This window comes from Zea mays, chromosome 2 (genome assembly GCF_902167145.1).
Source record: "Zea mays cultivar B73 chromosome 2, Zm-B73-REFERENCE-NAM-5.0, whole genome shotgun sequence".
In the NCBI taxonomy this organism is placed as follows: Eukaryota; Viridiplantae; Streptophyta; class Magnoliopsida; order Poales; family Poaceae; genus Zea; species Zea mays.
The window spans coordinates 146,593,500-146,611,210 of NC_050097.1; the positions used below are offsets into that span (position 1 = coordinate 146,593,500).

A 17,711-nucleotide genomic window follows, 5' to 3' on the forward strand; every position below is an offset into this window, starting at 1 on the left:
GATCGGACGGTCATTGTAAACCAATACCCCTTCGACCGTCTGTTTTGCTAAAGAGCCCCTGGAACCTTTATAAATCAACCCACGGTCCACCGGTGTGAACAAGTAATTGTACTTAGGTCCTGGATTTTTGCAGATTTGACCCTGGGAAATTCCAGAATAGTACCACAGCCCATATAGTAAATAAAATGAGATAGAGAATAGTTTCTAATATAAAAATAATGCTAAAAACTTGTACATTCATATGTAATTCATTTTAACTCCAAATTGATCCATTCCATTTGTAGTAGATCCATAATAATATTGTTTACCCCCTGGTAACTTTATTTTGTTATGAAACCTAAATTAAAATTTTTTACTTAATTTCTTTTGTACCCGACTCCTAAATCTTTAGAAAACCATATTTTCTCAACTGTAACTCTGAATTTAGTGGTTCTCGAACCTGCGATCTCGTTACGACGCGTAGAATATTATTATGCAGTTTGTGCTTATGTTTGGTGTGATGTTAATTTTGTCTATACCATGTTTGTTTGTATTGCTACAAATAGCGGTGAGGTCTCGAGAATCTGAAGATCATCCTGGTACTTGGAATCTCGAGTCCTAGGCAAGTTGTGCCCTTGATCACTTCATTTTACCTAATAATGTTCATTGTTAATCACTGTGACATGCTCAGGTTAATTTGATGGGACCTAATAGGTTTCCCTAGCATTGTTTATCCCCCACCTTGCAAACAGATGAATTATTGGGTAGATTTGCTATTGCTCTACCTGGTTTTGGGAAACTAATGTTTCATTATGATCATGTTCCAATTATGTTGTTGTTTAATTATTGTTCATGATAAGATCATATTATTAATTGGAATATGGAGAACCACCCGGGAAAACAGTGCTACCACAATGGTGGTATGGGACGCCCTTGGCTGAATAATTAGGAAAGGTAGTGGAGGACTACCTTACTCGAAAGGGGCAAGGGCAGTAGGGGAGTGGTCGGTAAAGGGAGGTTCTCGGGCTGATTTTGCTGTGATGTCTTTTCAGACGGGGGATTCCTATACTGCGCTTCCTAGAACTGTAGCGGGTTTTCTAAAGCTAGTGGAACTTTGTAAAGGCCTCGTAGTTGCAAATGGGTAACACGATTTGTGGGTAAAGATGTGCAACATCTGTAGAGTGTAAAACTGGTATATCAATCGTGCTCACGGTCATGAGCAGCTCGGATCCTCACATGAGTAATTTATGAAACTAAACTTAATTTGTCATATGCATTGCATTGCGGGTGTTGTTATTAATCTTGATCTCTTATTTAAGAGGGTTGGTACCTACTTATACTTAGTAACTGCTAATAAAATTTTGACCAACTTTAAAAGCAATGCTCAGCTTTAAACATCCTCTTTGGTAAGCCTTACACTTCACATGAGCTCCCATCTTTAGTGAGTTCATGCACATTATTCCCCATAACTTGTTGAGTGATGAACGTATATGAGCTCACCCTTGCTATACTCACATCCCCCCAGGTCAAGAACAGGTACCACAGGATGAGGCGCGTGAAGGATGCTGTGATGAGTTCGTGAGTGGTCTAGGTGGTCGTCTCCCAGTCAACTATGGGTTGCTGGATCATTGTCTTCATATGATGTAATTATTTAACTATTTTGTACAGAACTCCTATTATATAGTAAAGATGTGACATTCGTTTCTGTACCATGAGTCATCATATGTATGATACTTGGTCCTAGCACACCTGATGATATGTTCGTGCCCGGGTCTTGGTGCCCCCGAAACCCGGGTGTGATAGTAGTAATATATTTATGTAGTGTATCTCAGATTGTTGGATAGTATTGTGTAATTTACGTATTGTGGTATTGAGTAATCATGCAATGTATTGAGGTACTGATCTCTCTCTGGTACTGAGTAATCAAGCAATGTATTGGGTGAATGTTGATACCTTTATACTTTTATAAAAACTACTTTTTAAGACAAATCGGTGCACTGGCGATTCATTGGTGGTTGTGTTAACAAAACCAAAGTGTATGTAGCCCATTCCGCCGGCGGTTGGCTAAGGGCACAGCCAGTGGAAATAACATTCCACTTGCGGTTCACTTAAAAGAATCGCCAGTGTAAATAGCTCTTTTCCACTGACGATTCACTTAAAACAACGGTTCCACTGGCGGTTCACTTAAATCAACCGCCAGTGTAAATAGCTCTTTTTCACTGACGGTTTTTTAAGTGAACCGCCAGTGTATATGATATTTGCACAGGCGGTTCACTTAAAACAACCGCTAGTGTAAATATTTGTTTTCCACTGACGATTTAGTTAAGTGAACCGCCAGTGTATACATATTTCCACTAGCGGTTCACTTAAAACAACTGCTAGTGTAAATATATCCTTTCCACTGGCGGTTCGGTTAAATGAACCGCTAATGTAAATATATTTACACTGGCAGGTCCACCTATTTATTTTCACTGGCGCGCGGTAACTGAAAACTCCAGTATAAATTTCTATGTGCCGCCATCTTAGAGCTCTTTTCTACTAGTGAAAGGCCAAGTTGTTTGCTCAGTGTTTTTTCAGGCACATTGTTACAAAGAATCATGATAGCAAATTTATTTGTACTAATGGTTTAGTTAAAACAACCGCTAGTAGAAATCGATTTAATTGACCAAAGAAAACCATCAGTACAAATCCTTTGTATGAAACATAAATTGGGGATTAAAACAACAAAAAATATTTTAAATAGGGTAGGCCCACCCACGCTACGAGAATCAGCAATACAAATTCTTTGAAAGTCATGGCATTTTCCCCGCAAAATTCGCGCATATGCGGTTGCGGGCACTCGTTACCCCGACCTCACCCTCGCGCGTAGCCTCCTCTACTACTCCACCCATCACTTAGGCCCCTTTAGTAGGGCTCCGGCTCCTCTAAAAATAGCTATGGCTCCTCTAGCTCCTTGGCTTCTCTTGATGAGCCAGAGTTGTTTTACAATTCGTTTAGTAAAACGGCTTCTCCTGTGTTTATTTCAAATTATGTATGAGAAAAGTGTAGGAGCCTGTAGAAGCCAGGTTTTTAAAACGGCTCTCTCGACGAGAAGCCATTTTTTGACCATTTGGCGGCACTTCACGATGAGCTAGAACTAGAGCCGGCCAAAGAGCCATGCCAAAGGGACCCTTACTTGTGTCTAGATTACAGTTTTGTTGCCCACATATTAGAACAAACCGAGTATAAATTGATTGTTTGAGGCTGTAAACAGAACAATTGTCAACTACAGAATTAAATGACTTTTTAAATTCTACAACTTTTATTTATGTACTTTTTTCATCCGAGGATGTTTGCAAAATTTCCATTTTAAAGTTTGTTATGTTCATATGCAATTTTGATAGCCTAAATGGTTTCAAATGAAAAAGTTGTCAATTACAAAGTTTCACGACTTTTATAGATCTACAACTTTTTTCATGGTTTTTTCATACAAGGTCATTGAAAAACTAAAACAATTTGATTTCAAATGATTTGTGTAGACGTTTTTTCTTAAGAAACGTCAGTAGAAATCATATTTGTACTGGGGGTTCCTTAAGAAAACCGCTGGTACAAATGGCACAATTTTTATTGGCGGTTTTCTTAAGGAATCACCCGTACAAATATGATTTCTGCTGGTAGTTTCTTAAGTAAATCGCTAGTGAAAAGTGCTTCCACTGTCGGTTCTTGAGTCGGGACAACCAATTTATTTTCATTGGCTCTCGATAACCAAAACCACCTGTAAAACTTATACCTCATCGTAGGCATAAAGCTTTTTTTACATGTGGCAGTCGCAAAGAACCTTTTTGCCGAGTACTAGACAAAAAATGCTAGGCAAAAAAGTACTTGGCAAATAGCTTTCTTTATCGAGTGTCTTTTTTCTACATTATGCAACAGTTTTTTTGTTGAGTGTCTTTTTTACACTAGACAAAGACAATTCTAAAATCACATTTTGAAGTAGTAAATTCATTCAAATGAAAAGTTTTCAACTACATGAAAAATAGAAGTAAATTTGTTTACAAACCGTGTATTGTCTCTTGTACTTTATGGGATGGTTGGGGTCCCATTTATAGCCTCCAACCACCCATATAGCGGTTATGCCTTGTCTTCCTGTTCTGCACAGGGGCGGACTGTCCGAGGCTTGAGCCTGGACGGTCCGCGACCATCTCAACGGATACGTCTGACAGAACAACGACTACATCAACGACTATCTTCCCTTGGTGACGACTTGCGGACAGTCTGCCCTTGGTCCCGGATGGTCTGCGCCAGCTCTAAAAATACTTTAGTTCAACTTGTCACTTTCGGGCTGAACCAAATCAACACAGGCAGACGGTCCACGAATTATAGCCGGACAGTCTGCGATTTATAGGTGGAAGGTCCGCGAATTATAGCCGGACGGTCCATGGTTCATAACGGACGGTTCGAGAGAAGGATCCAGACAGTCTGCACTTGGTGATTTCAGAATTGAGTTTCTGACTTGTCGTTGACCTTTGAACTATCTTCTCCAAGTTGCTTTGGCTGAACTTGAGAGAGATCCTATGACTTAGACAAATATATCTAGTGGATTTCCAACTAGTCTAAATCATGGATCTTGGCCATTTTAATTCTCTAACTCATATTTCTTCTTTTGCTCAAACTAGCTTCAAAATAGTGAATTTGTTGGTTCTGAGCTTTCCAACCTCTCTAGATGTATTGAATAGGTTCCTCGGGGTATTTAGAACTTATCCAAATAGTAGAACTGTTGATAGTTCATCTATTCCATATTTTACCACTATATGGTTGGATCTGAGCTGATTCTGACTTAGAAACTAAAATGATGAACTTATGAACCTGTGAATCAAGACTAGGCAAACTAGTTAGTCCGAATGGTTGTGATAGTCATCAAGCACCAAAATGAATATAAGAAACGGTTTAAGGCCATTTCCTTTTTAGGGACCACTGAAGCCATTCAAGGCTTAAGCCTAGCGGGTGGAGCACTTAGCTGGTGGGAATTCCTTGCCAGACTCTGGAACATTGTCGTCGTCCGCACCTCACCAAAGATAGGGCTCTGCATGAGCCAATAACTGGTAATAACTCCTCTGAACCATTCGCCTGGGTTTCCTATACATGTAGCATTCCTAGATTCGATGTTTTGTGCGCGGGGTTGAAGATTGGCTGTCTCCGGTGATGTCTGCCACCGTAGCATCGGGCGACACCGCCAGGCTCTTGGCCTATGCGGAGGAATGGTCAGGGTTACCGTTGATAGCATCAAGAGTGGTGGAGATTTGATCACCGTGTACCGAACTGGTCTAATCAATCTGTACCATAGATATTTCAATGAACGCACGGGAATAGATCCAAGGTGTTTTAAATCCTGATCGCCGATCGTGGATCGGATGGCTGTCGTTGCGTACTGGTTCACGTAAGGATCGATCTAATTGGGACCGTTAAAACCAGATCGAGCGGCTCACATGTCATGATACCCCTTCGGCTGAGGTAGTTTTGTAAAAGAACCCCTTTAATCTTTACTATTCAACCCGCAGTTGGCTTCAAGTCAAAAGAAATTACAGTTGGGCCCTGTTTTTAATACTTTAAACCCTGGATTACCTCATAATAGTACCTGCGGTACATATAAGGTATAATAGTACCCGCGATACATATAAGGTTCGGAATTTATAAGATGAAGCAGAAAATTGATTCTCAATATAAAAATAAACAGTTGTCTAAGGATGAACTCAGTGTGTGGGGTGACCTAACCTATATAGACTATCCTATCAAGATCATCGATATCGTGACCCGAGTTACCCGGAACAAAGTAATCAAGATGTGCAAGGTACAATGAAGTCACGACGCAGAGGAGGAAGCCACCAGGAACGAGAGGATGAGTTGCAAGTAGAGTTTCCCCACCTTTTTCCTTGTTCATCGTAATCTTAAGGCAAGATTATTTTTAAGGGGGTAGGATTTGTAATACCTAGATTCTAGTAAATAAGAGTGAAGATATGGTTGTACCTTATATGGGTTTTATTATTATTTAGCATACATGTGCAAGTTAACATGGTTAAAACCATTAATAAATATTAAACTAAAATGAAGATATAAAGTACATGCTGGTGTTCTTTGTTTGCCCCATTTACTGGTGTTTTAATTTCAAAGAAAATTTGAAGTCAAATCTAAAAAAACAAAAAATAGAGAACAAAAAATAAAAGAAATAGAAAAGGGAAGCCTTCCTGTTGATCGGCCGAAACCACCTCACCCTGGCCCAACATCCTCCACTGTGCTGGCCGGCTAAGTCGAGAGCTGGCAGCCCACCCACCGCGTCATCTCGCTGACCAGTGGGGACTGCTGAACGGCTCTCTCAGCTGACACCCCCATAACCACAATCACCGACATGTGGGACCCTCCTAGTAGCGTTTTGTTCACCACGATCTTCTCGAAGCTGAGCGCCAAACTCTGCCATCATGGCGCCGGGGTTGACACACGGTTGTTAGGCCATTGCGACCCTAGCACATGCCCTCGTGGCTATATAAACCAGGCCTGCCACATCCTCCCACGCCCATACCTCGAACGCCGCCATGCCCTGGAGTTGAGAGAAACAGAGAGCACCGCGCGCGAGAGAGGAAGAAGTGAAGTCGTCGACGTCGCGTCTCGTCCACACCCTCGTTCAAGGATCCGCTGGTGGTCAAGAAGATTCGTCGGGGACCACTAAAGCCATTCAAGGCTTAAGCCTAGCGGGCGGAGAACTTGGCGGGTGGGAATTCCTCGCCGAACTTTGGAATATTGTCGTCATCTGTGCTTCATTGAAGACAGTGCTCTTCATGAGCCAATAACCGATAATAACTCAACTGAATCATTCACCTTGGTTTCCTATATGTGTAGCATTCCTCGATTTGAAGTTTTGTGCGTGGGGTTGAAGATTGGCTGTCTTTGGCGATGTCCGCCATCGTAGCATCGGGCGGCGCCGCCAAGCTCTCGGCATGTGCGGGGGAATGGTCGGGGATACCGTTGATAGCATCAGGAGCGATGGAGATTTGATCACCATGTACCGAATCAGTCTGATCAATCTGTACCATAGATATTTCAATGAATGCACGGGAATAGATCCAAGGTGTTTTAAATCCTAGCCATCGATCGTGGATCAGATGTGTCACACCCGATTTTAGGAGCAAAACGAATGCATAGCATATGTGTGCTAGGATCCATTTTCCACACATATGTTGACGTCACAAGTGTAATATATCAAAAGACAATGTAATAAAGGCGTAAAAGAGAGTATAATAAGTTTATTACATTATCCAGACTTAAGAGTCTTAAACAATATAATAATCAAAGTACAACAGAAATAACATGAGCGATCTCCCACAGTAAGATGATCGGAGCATCGCTAGACTCAATTCTCGTCAACATCTTCGTCAAAGTCTTCCTCATCAATTTTTGATCAAAAAATTAGCAAGGGATGAGCTCACTTATGGTGGGGGCTCAACAAATGGGAGGAACTATGCAAGGTTAACAAGTGTCAGTGTTTTGGACCCGCGACCGACCAGTGAATTTGATGTTGCGTGTCCCTGCCCAGATGGGTTGATGCAAGATGAAACACAGGAGGGAGGATGAGGCATATATTATCTTGCACCGGGGTGCTCGTAGTAGGGGTTACAAGCGTCGAGAGAGAGAGAGAGAGAGAGAGAGAGAGAGAGAGAGAGAGAGGGTTCGGCCTTGAGGTGAGTTGTCTGAGTTAGCCTCCTCCGCGTCTCTCCCACTCTGCCTTCTCTGCTTGCGTGCGTGCCTCTAGGAAGGCCCTGGACATCCCCTTTTATAGATACAAGGAGATGGTCCAGCTGTACAATGGGGGTGTAGCTATGTGCTAATGTGGTCGGCGGAGAAGTGCTTGAGCCCTGTAGAAGCGCAGCTGGCGGTGCGGCATGGATCCTGCTGACGTTTCCTTGCTTCCGTAGGGAGCTGAGAACCATCGACGTCATGGACGCACGCGGGGAACCATCATTACCTGTTATTGGAGTAGTTTGATGTGACTCCGGTCTTGTTCCTTCGTAGCATGGGGTGGCTAGCTAGCGGTAGGGTAATGATGTGTCTCTTGTAGCATAGTCGGCCGAGGCCGAGGTCGGGTGAGGCGGCGACTCCTCCCGAGGCCGAGGCTGAGGTCGGGCACGGATGTGACTCCTCCCGAGGTCGAGGTCGGGCGAGGCGGAGATTTTCCCTCGAGGCCGAGGCTGAGACCGAGGCCTGGGGTCGGGCGAGGCGGAGCTCCCTGTTGTGCCCGAGACTGAACTCGGGAGAGGCCGTGACTTACTGTTGTTAGTCTTACCCTGGTGGTTGGCACAGTAGCCGGAGCGGGGCGAACAATGCTGTTTTCCTGTCAGAACGGTCAGTGAAAGGGCGAAGTGACTGCGGTCACTTCGACCTTGCCGACTGAGGCACGCGTGTCAGGATAAGGTGTCAGGCGATCCCTGCATTAAATGCGCATGCGATACGGTCGGTTGGTAAGGCGATTTGGCCGAGGTCGCTGCACGACAAAGTTTGCCCGAGCTTGGCTTCGGGCGAGCCGAGGGTGCGCCCACTGCCTGTGGAGGCCCTCGGGCGAGGCGTGAATCCACCTAGGACTACTGTTCCCGCCCGAGGCCGGGCTCGGGCGAGGTGAGATCGCGTCCCTTGGTAGACGAGGCCTTCACTTGAACCGTGCTTATCAGTCTTTACGGTTTGTTCTGAAGATGTTTTCCAGCCGTGTTTAGGAGTGTTGGGGGTACCCCTAATTACGGTACCCGACAGTAGCCCCCGAGCCTCGAAGGGAGTGTAGGTACTCGCTTGGAGGTTCTGCCGGATTTTTTGCAAGGGGACCAGCCTTTCTCGGTTATATTTTGTTCCGATGGGTGCGCGCGAGCACACCCGTCGGGTGTAGCCCCCGAGGCCTCGGAGGAGTGGTTTGACTCCTCTGAGGTCTTAATTCTTTTTGTGATGCCTCAATCGGCCTTGTTGTTCCCTCATGCGGCCTGGCCGCAGCCCGGGCGCATGGTCAGGCTCCGAGTTTTCAAGCTGTTTTGTCGACGTGGTCGACAATTTGGCCGTAGCCTGGTGCGAGAGCAGCCTCCGAGCCTCTGCATGGAGCGAGAGGACGATCAAGTACTGTCTCGACTTTTATTGTACGCCCCTTCGTCGCCTTTCCACAAGGAGGAAGGGGTGGAAAGCGCCATGTTACCCTCGGAGGGCACCGAACACGGTGTTTCCAGTGAGTTGCTATCGGGTGATCCGAGTGGACGCCCGAGCCCCGTTCGATAAGGGTCGGCTAGTGGCCCAGAGGCGCGCTCCAAAAGTACATGCAGGTGATTTGCTGGACCCGGACCCATTTGATAGGGTCTGAGGGCTCGGTGCCTCCCTCCGGTGGGATTCCATTACAAATCGTTCCCGCTGGTCTCGGAAATGTCTTAGGGTACCTCGGAAGCGTAGCCCGAGCCTCGGCCATGTAACGGACGTACCCAGGGTCATCCCTGACTCTGCGTGCTCTGGGGCGGCTGTCGAACCCTTCCGAGGGGCCATCCTTTGAACCCCTGATCAGTAAAGGGCTCGGAGCCCGAGTGCTCTGGGGCGGTTGCCGAACCCCGCAGGGCGCAACCTTCGAACCCCTGATCAGTAGGAGGGCTCGGGGCCCGTTTCCTTCGCTGAGAAGGATCCTTTTCCGAAATATCCCCTTTCCCGATCCGTGTGGCAAGAGAGAGAGAGAGGAAAAGGAAAATGATATGAATTTAAATAATGTGGCACACCTTTTTTGACGCGGTCAACATGACGGAGGTGAAACGGCGCCCGCTTCGCCTGCCAGAGGTGTCGCTTGCCCTGCCAGGGAGTTAATGCGACGGGACGGGCGATTCGCGGGGCATCTGTTGCGCGTGCGCGAGTCGTTCGAGGAACGGAACACGGGTGCGTCGTCTTTATGCCGTGGGAGAGGGCTCCCCTGCCACTTCAGGAGAGGATGCGAGCCTGTAGGTGATTGGACCGCCGCTTCCGCAGGTCTGTTGCTGCAATTACTGCTGGTCCGCCTTTGGTCATATCAACTGTCGCGCCTATCCCCGCGGCTGACTGACCCATGATTGTCGCACTTAATTGGCACTGTTGGGTCACGCGCGGGGCTGCCTTGAGTCGCTGCACTGGTTCTGCAGTCGGGAAGACGCGACATTGGCGCAAGTGGCGGTGCGGTTTCTTTGCACGTAGTAACCGGTGCGCCGGTTACATGACGTGTGGGCCCGGGCCTCCATGCTAGACCGTCGGTTGCAACAAAGCTGAAAGGGTGCACGACCATGGTGCGGTTGCACGCTTCTTGCATGGCGGTCCGCTTTTTCGACCGCTAGTTTCGGTGAGGATGAGAGGGCGTATAACCGTGGGGCGGTTACATGCTTCGTGTGTGTGGCGGTTTGCCTTCTCCGCGTTTCGGGTCAGCTCGTATGACATGTGGGACCCAGCCCCCGTGTCGTAGGGTGGGAACCCTGGAGCACGTCGGTGGAGACTTTGCCCGTGACGCTTGGGGGTGCGAGTGGGGAAATCCGCCTTTAAAAGGGGATCGATCTCCCGGGCAGTAGCCATGCCTTCGCACTCCTCGCATTCATCGCGTCTTTCCACCTTCCGAGCCCCCAGATGGGGTGCACCTGTGTTGCCTTCTTCTTGCTGCTGTTGGAGGAGCGCGACCTCGTGGGGGTTGGCGCTCTTCAGTCATCGCTCGGCTTCAAGGATTTTCATCATGCAGCCCGGCTGCAGTCCCCCGCCGGCAGTCACCCAGGATGATGACCGCCAGCCTTGTGGTGGGGAAGAGCGAGCCGGGCCGTGGCCTCTCCCTTGCCCTCAGCTTCAAGGATGTTCATCATCCATGCTGGGGAGGAGGGTGCGCCGAGTTGGGTCCCGCCTTCGCGTGGGCAGCGGCCCGCTTCTTCCCTCAGTGTTCGGGGGAGAAGGGCGTTCGCCGTCCGTGGCGCTGCCAGCTGCCGCGTGTCTGGCTCCCCGGCCTAGGCGGCTCTGGCACTGCTTCCGGTGCTGCCTCCTACCGCTGAGGCGGAGCGTGGCTGCCCGTTGCCGCATGGGTGTCGGTCGCACAACACGTCGTACGCCGCGAGGGTGGTGTTCGTGTTCTGGGACAGTCTCGTCCTTGCTCCTGTGGCGAGGACGGGAGTGAGGACCTGCCGGTGCGCACTGGGGCGGCCGCCATTCGCCGGTGTGGTGTTGGCGCGCAGGTGGCCGCTGTCGTCGGTGCTGAGGTGGTGGTCACCATAGGTGAGGCTTCCCCTTGCAGAAGCGGTTGCCTCCGCCGACGAGACCGTCAGTGCCACCTGCGCTCCGGACCTCCGGATCTTTGGCTTTAATGGCTGGTTCGCGTCCCTCATAAGGGGACGTGAGCGAGGGCATTTTCACATTAGCGTTTGCCCTGAGGCAATCGCTGCTGCTGTCTAGCCACCCGAGGTGGAGGTCATTGTCGCTGCTGGTGCAGTGGTCGTCGGCGAGTCGCTTGGAGTTTGTTATCTCGTAGCCCCTCTGGTGTGGAGGTAGTTCATTCCTGCGGGAATGGAGCTGGAGTCCCGTTTGTAAGGGAATGTAACGGTATTTGCCTGAGAGCAAAATGTAACTATTTCAAGTACTAAGACATCTGTCGCAGGTCGGGAAAAACCGCCGAGGGTGCTGCCGACGTCTAAGTCTAGGTAGCATAGTTACCCTGAGTATGAGTGTTTGTTCTCTGTGGCTGTTGAGGCCTGAACATTTGGGTATTTGAGTATAAAGTCGTGCTTATTTCTTCTTATTTCGAGCATTAGGACTTGTTTGTCGGCATCAGAATCACTTATCCAAGCGTGAGCTACCTCTCGCGGAAGGTGATGAGTGAGGTATCCGTATCCCGGAGGCGTAGGAGTCCCTCGGCTCGGTCGGCCTTGCCGCTCATGGTCTCTCTAGCTCGTCTTTAGGATTCTGTTACCGATATAGTCAAAAGGCACGAAAGTCGTTTTGGTATAAAAACCTTTCCGAGGAAAAAAATGATGCAGATGGAGTTCCCTCCCCTTCTAGACCCGAGGCGACCGCTTGGGCCGGGACCCTTGTGGATGTCCTAGCCATGGCCATCGAGTCTGGCCGGTCCGCCCAAGCCATGACCTCACAGCAGCGTGCCCGGGCCGAAGGTATGTCTTGTCTGCTTTGTGATTTTGTTTTTGTCTTCATTCTCCTCCTCGCGTCTGAAGGGTATTGTTCAGCTATCTTCAGGGTTCGAGACGGCTCTTAACGAGTCCGTCAAGAACTGCGGGGCGCTTGCCGAGGCGGCTAAGCAGAAGGAGGCCGACCGAGTGGCCATGTCCGAGGCTATCTCGGCTTTTTGCTGGGCCTTTGGACTCGACGACGTCCCCTTGGGTAGCTCCCCCCAGAGTCACCTGCGGGCCTTGGGCGGCCATGTGCGCAGCAGACTCCGCGGGGCGCTGCACCACGGCATTAGGCGGGCCTTCGCCGTCCTCGCTTCCCACTACGACATGGATCTGGAGCGGGTCAGCGATGGGTACTGCTTACCCGACGAAGAGGAGGCCGCCTTAGCCGAGGTCCAGAGGCTTGACGCGGCTGTCGAGGGCCCAAGCGCGGTGTTGGCTTCCTCCTTTGAGATGGAGATCCTTCCACCCGTGTCGCCGTCTGAGGCCGGGCCAGATTCTGCCGAGGGCGGAAACGACACCGAGGGTGCTGCTCCTCCCCCTGCCGATACCTGAGCCTGTAGGAACAGTTTGTTTTAAGTATGCGTATGTTTCTTGCGGCCGCTGAGGCCTAAACATTTTTAGCGTCAGAGTATAAAGCTGTGTTTTCTTTCCTCTTGTTTCGAGCATTAGGACTTGTTCGGTAGCAGAATTGCTTGTCCGAGCGTGAGTTACTTTTCGCGAAAGGTGATGAGTGAGGTATCCGTATCCCAGAGGCGTAGGAGTCCCTCGGCTCGGTCGGCCTTGCTGTTTAAGTGTTCCTCTCGTCATTTTTAGGATTCCGTTATCGATATAGTCGAAAAGCACGAAAGTTGTTTTGGTAGAAAACTTTTCCGAGGAAAATTTTGACGCAGAGGGGGTTCCCCCTTCTAGCCCCCGAGGGAGGTTCGGTTTTTGCTGAGGCAAGGCCGATCCTCCCTTGACGGTTAGACTTTTTATTTATGCATGTAAAGGGATCAAGGTACATGAACGACTTGAAACACTTTAAGGGTAAAAGCGACGTAGTTGTTCGATGTTCCAGACGTTGCTGTAGACCTCGCCTTGATCGTTGGGCAGTTTGTATGTCCCGGGCTTCAGAACTTTGCCGATGATGAACATCCTTTCCTAGGGAGGAGTAAGCTTGTGGCGCCCTCGGGCGTCTTGTCATAGCCGAAGCACCAAATCTCACACTTGGAAGCCTCAGGGCCGAATTCTTCGGGCGTGGTAGCGTCGCAGAGACTGCTGATACCGTGCCGAGTGTAGTAAGGCTACGTCCCGAGCCTCTTCCAGCTGGTCCAATGAATCTTCTCGGCTGGCCTGGTTGCTTCGGTCGTCGTAAGCCTTTGTCCTCGAGGAACCGTATTCCAAGTCCGTGGGTAAGATGGCCTCGGCCCCATAGACTAGGAAAAACGGCGAGAAGCCCGTGGCTCGGCTCGGCGTCGTCCTCAGACTCCAAACCACCGAGGCAGTTCTTTTATCCACCGCTTGCCAAACTTGTTGAGGTTGTTGTAGATCCTCGGCTTTAGTCCCTGCAAAATCATGCCATTGGCGCGCTCCACCTGCCCGTTTGTCATAGGGTGAGCCACGGCGGCCCAGTCCACTCGGATGTGGTGGCCTTCGCAGAAGTCTAGGAACTTTTTCTCAGTGAACTGCGTGCCGTTGTCGGTGATGATGGAGTTTGGGACCCCAAAGCGGTGGATGATGTTTGTGAAGAACGTCACCGCCTGCTCGGACCCGATGCTGGTTAAGGGTCGGACTTCGATCCACTTGGAGAATTTGTCGACAGCGACCAGTAGGTGCGTGAAGCCCCCGGGTGCCTTCTGCAAGGGACCGACGAGGTCCAGACCCCACACGGCAAACGACCAAGTGATAGGTATTGTCTGGAGGGCCTGAGCGGGCAGGTGCGCCTGTCTTGCGTAGAATTGACACCCTTGACAGGAGCGTACAATCCTAGTGGTGTCGCCCACTGCGGTCGACCAGTAGAAACCTTGTCGGAAAGCGTTTCCCACGAGGGCTCGAGGTGCTGCATGGTGACTGCAAGCCCCCGAGTGTATTTCTTGTAACAACTCTTGTCCTTGGGCGACAGATATGCATCGTTGGAGAATGCCCGAGGGGCTGCGGTGGTACAGCTCTTTTTCATCACCCAGTAAAACGAACGACTTGGCGCGCCGAGCCAGTCGCCGAGCTTCAGCCTTGTCGAGGGGCAGCTCTCCTAGGAGGAGATATTCTAGGTACGGGGTCTGCCAGTTCAGGTTTGGCGCAACCCCATTCTGCTCTCCCTCGATGCGCAGGGCCTCACCCTCGGCGGCCGAGGGTACCTCGTGCTAGGCCGAGGTCTCCTCGGGTTCGGGCGCATCGTCGATTTTGACGGATGGTTGATATATGTCCCTGGAGAAGACGTTCGGGGGAACCGTCGTTCGCCCCGAGGCTATTTTAGCTAGCTCATCCACGGTCTCGTTGTACCGTCGAGCAACATGGTTGAGCTCCAGCCCATAGAACTTATCTTCCAAGCGCCGAACTTCGTTGCAGTAGGCCTCCATTTTCCGATCGCGACAGTGAGAGTTCTTCATGACTTGGTCAATAACGAGCTGTGAGTCGCCACGAGCGTCGAGGCGTCGAACCCCTAGCTCGACGGCGATGCGCAATCCATTAACCAAGGCCTCGTACTCGACCACGTTGTTTGACGTCGGAAAATGGAGGCACAGTACGTAGCGCACATGTTTCCTGAGGGGTGAGATGAAGAGCAAGCCAGCACCTGCTCCTGTTTTCATAAGCGACCCATCGAAGTACATGGTCCAAAGTTCGGGCTGTATTGGAGCTGTCGGCAATTGGGTGTCGACCCATTCAGCCAGGAAGTCTGCCAAGACTTGGGATTTTATGGCCTTCCGAGGAGCGAATGAGAGTGTTTCCCCCATGAGTTCCACTGCCCATTTTGCTATCCTACCCGAGGCCTCTCGGCACTGGATGATCTCTCCCAGAGGAAGGATGACACCACAGTCACAGGATGAGACTCGAAGTAGTGTCACAACTTTCGCCGTGTTAGAATCACCGCGTATAGTAGCTTCTGGACTTGCGGGTAGCAGATCTTGGTCTCGGAAAGCACCTCGCTGATGAAGTAGACTGGCCTCTGGACGAGCAGTGCATGCCCTTCTTCTTGTCTCTCGACTACGACCGCGGCGCTGACCACCTGAGTGGTTGCGGCTACGTAAATCAAGAGAGCTTCTCCCGCAGCGGAGGGCACCAAGATGGGCGCATTAGTAAGAAGCACCTTTAAGTTTTCGAGGGCTTCCTCGGCCTCGGGAGTCCAAGTGAAGCACTCGGCCTTCCTTAAGAGGTGGTACAAGGGCAATCCTTTCTCGCCGAGGCGCGAGATGAAGCGGCTCAGAGCCGCAAGGCATCCCATGACCCTTTGTACTCCTTTCAAATCTTTGATTGGCCCCATGTTGGTGATGGCCGCGATTTTCTTCGGGTTGGCCTCGATGCCTCGTTCGGAGATGATGAGCCCTAGGAGCATGCCTCGGGGGACTCCGAAGACACACTTCTCGGGATTGAGTTTTACGCTCTTCGCTTTTAGGCACCTGAATGTCACTTCAAGGTCAGAGATGAGGTCAGAGGCTTTCCTTGTTTTGACAACGATGTCATCGACGTAAGCCTCGACCGTTCTGCCGATGTGCTCTCCGAACACGTGGTTCATGCACCTTTGGTATGTTGCACCTGCATTCCTCAAGCCAAATGGCATAGTAGTATAACAATACGTGCCAAAGGGTGTGATGAAAGAAGTCGTGAGCTGGTCGGATTCTTTCATCTTGATTTGGTGATAGCCTGAATAGGCGTCGAGGAAAGACAGGGTTTCGCACCCAGCAGTGGAGTCCACAATTTGATCGATGCGAGGAAGAGGGTAGGGAACCTTCGGACATGCTTTGTTTAACTAGTGTAGTCTACGCACATCCTCCATGTCCCACCTTTTTTCTTTACAAGCACAAGGTTAGCTAACCATTCTGGATGGAATACCTCTTTGATGAACCCTGCAGCCATTAGCTGGTGGACCTCCTCGCCTATGGCCCTGCGCTTTTCTTCATCAAAGCGGCGTAGGGGCTGCTTCACGGTTCGGGCACCGGCTCGGATGTCCAGTGAGTGCTCGGCGACATCCCTCGGTATGCCTGGCATGTCCGAGGGACTCCACGCAAAAATTTTGGCGTTTGCGCGGAGAAAGTCGACGAGCACTGCTTCCTATTTGGGGTTGAGCTCGGAGCCGATCCTGACTTTCTTGCTGGCATCGTTGCTGGGGTCGAGGGAGACGGACTTAACCGCCTCGGCTGGTTCGAAGTTGCCGGCGTGCCGCTTCGCGTCGGGCGCCTCTTTGGAGAGGCAATCCGGGTCGGCGATGAGGGCTTCGGACTCGGCGATGGCCTCGTCGTACTCCACACATTCCACGTCGCACTCGTAAGCGTGGCAGTATGTGGATCCGACGGTGATGGTTCCGTTGGGGCCCGACATCTTGAGCTTGAGGTACGTGTAGTTGGGGACGGCCATGAACTTGGCGTAGCACGGTCTTCCCAACACCGCGTGATAGGTCCCTCGGAACCCGACTACCTCGAAAGTGAGGGTTTCCTTTCGGAAATTGGAGGGAGTTCCGAAACAGACGGGCAAATCGAGTTGCCCAAGGGGCAGGACACGCTTGCCGGGGACAATCCCGTGGAAAGGTGTTGCACCGGCCCGGATTGTGGACAGATCGATCCCCAAGAGCCCTAGGGTCTCAGTGTAGATGATGTTGAGGTTGCTGCCTCCGTCCATGAGGACCTTGGAGAGCCTAGCGTTGCCGATGATAGGGTCGACGATGAGCGGGTACCTTCCTGGGCTCAGTACGCAGTCGGGGTGGTCGCCTTGGTCGAAGGTAATGGGCTTGTCGGACCAGTCTAGGTAGACTTGCGCCGCTACCTTCACCGAGCAGACCTCCCGGCGCTCCTGCTTGCGGTGCCAAGCCGAGGCGTTCGCCACCTGTCCGCCGTAGATCATGAAGCAGTTGTGGACCTCCGGGAACTCCTCTTCCTTGTCGCCCCCCTTCTTGTTGTTGCCTTGGTCCTCGCCACCTTCCGTCGTGGGTCCTGCCTTGTTGAAGTAGCGCCGGAGCATGTCGCACTCTTCAAGGGTGTGCTTGACGGGACCCTTGTGATAGGGGCACGACTCCTTGAGCATCTTGTCGAACATGTTGGCCCCTCCAGGAGGCTTCCGAGGATTCCTGTGCTCGGCAACAGCGACGAGATCCACGTCAACGGCGTCGCGTTTTGCTTGCGCCTTCTTCCTGGTCTTCTTCTTCGTGCTACGCTAGGCGGACGCCTCGGAGGCGTCTTCCTTCTGCCTCCCCTGAGGCTGCTTGTCCTTCCGGAAGATGGCTTCGACCGCCTCCTGACCAGAGGCGAACTTGGTGGCTATGTCCATCAATTCGCTCGCCTTGGTGGGTGTCTTGCGTCCCAGTTTGCTCACCAGGTCTCGGCAAGTGGTGCCGGCGAGGAATGCCCTAATGACGTCCGAGTCAATGATGTTGGGCAACTC

General features: G+C 50.6%; 1 long non-coding RNA gene across 1 annotated transcript; it reads left to right on the forward strand.

Annotated features, from left to right (window-relative positions):
* Positions 1–6,524: 6,524 nt before the first annotated feature.
* Positions 6,525–7,251, forward strand: LOC103647069 (uncharacterized). Its single transcript, XR_562635.3, has 2 exons — positions 6,525–6,721; positions 6,850–7,251. It is a non-coding gene; the product is annotated as an uncharacterized lncRNA (long non-coding RNA).
* Positions 7,252–17,711: the final 10,460 nt, after the last annotated feature.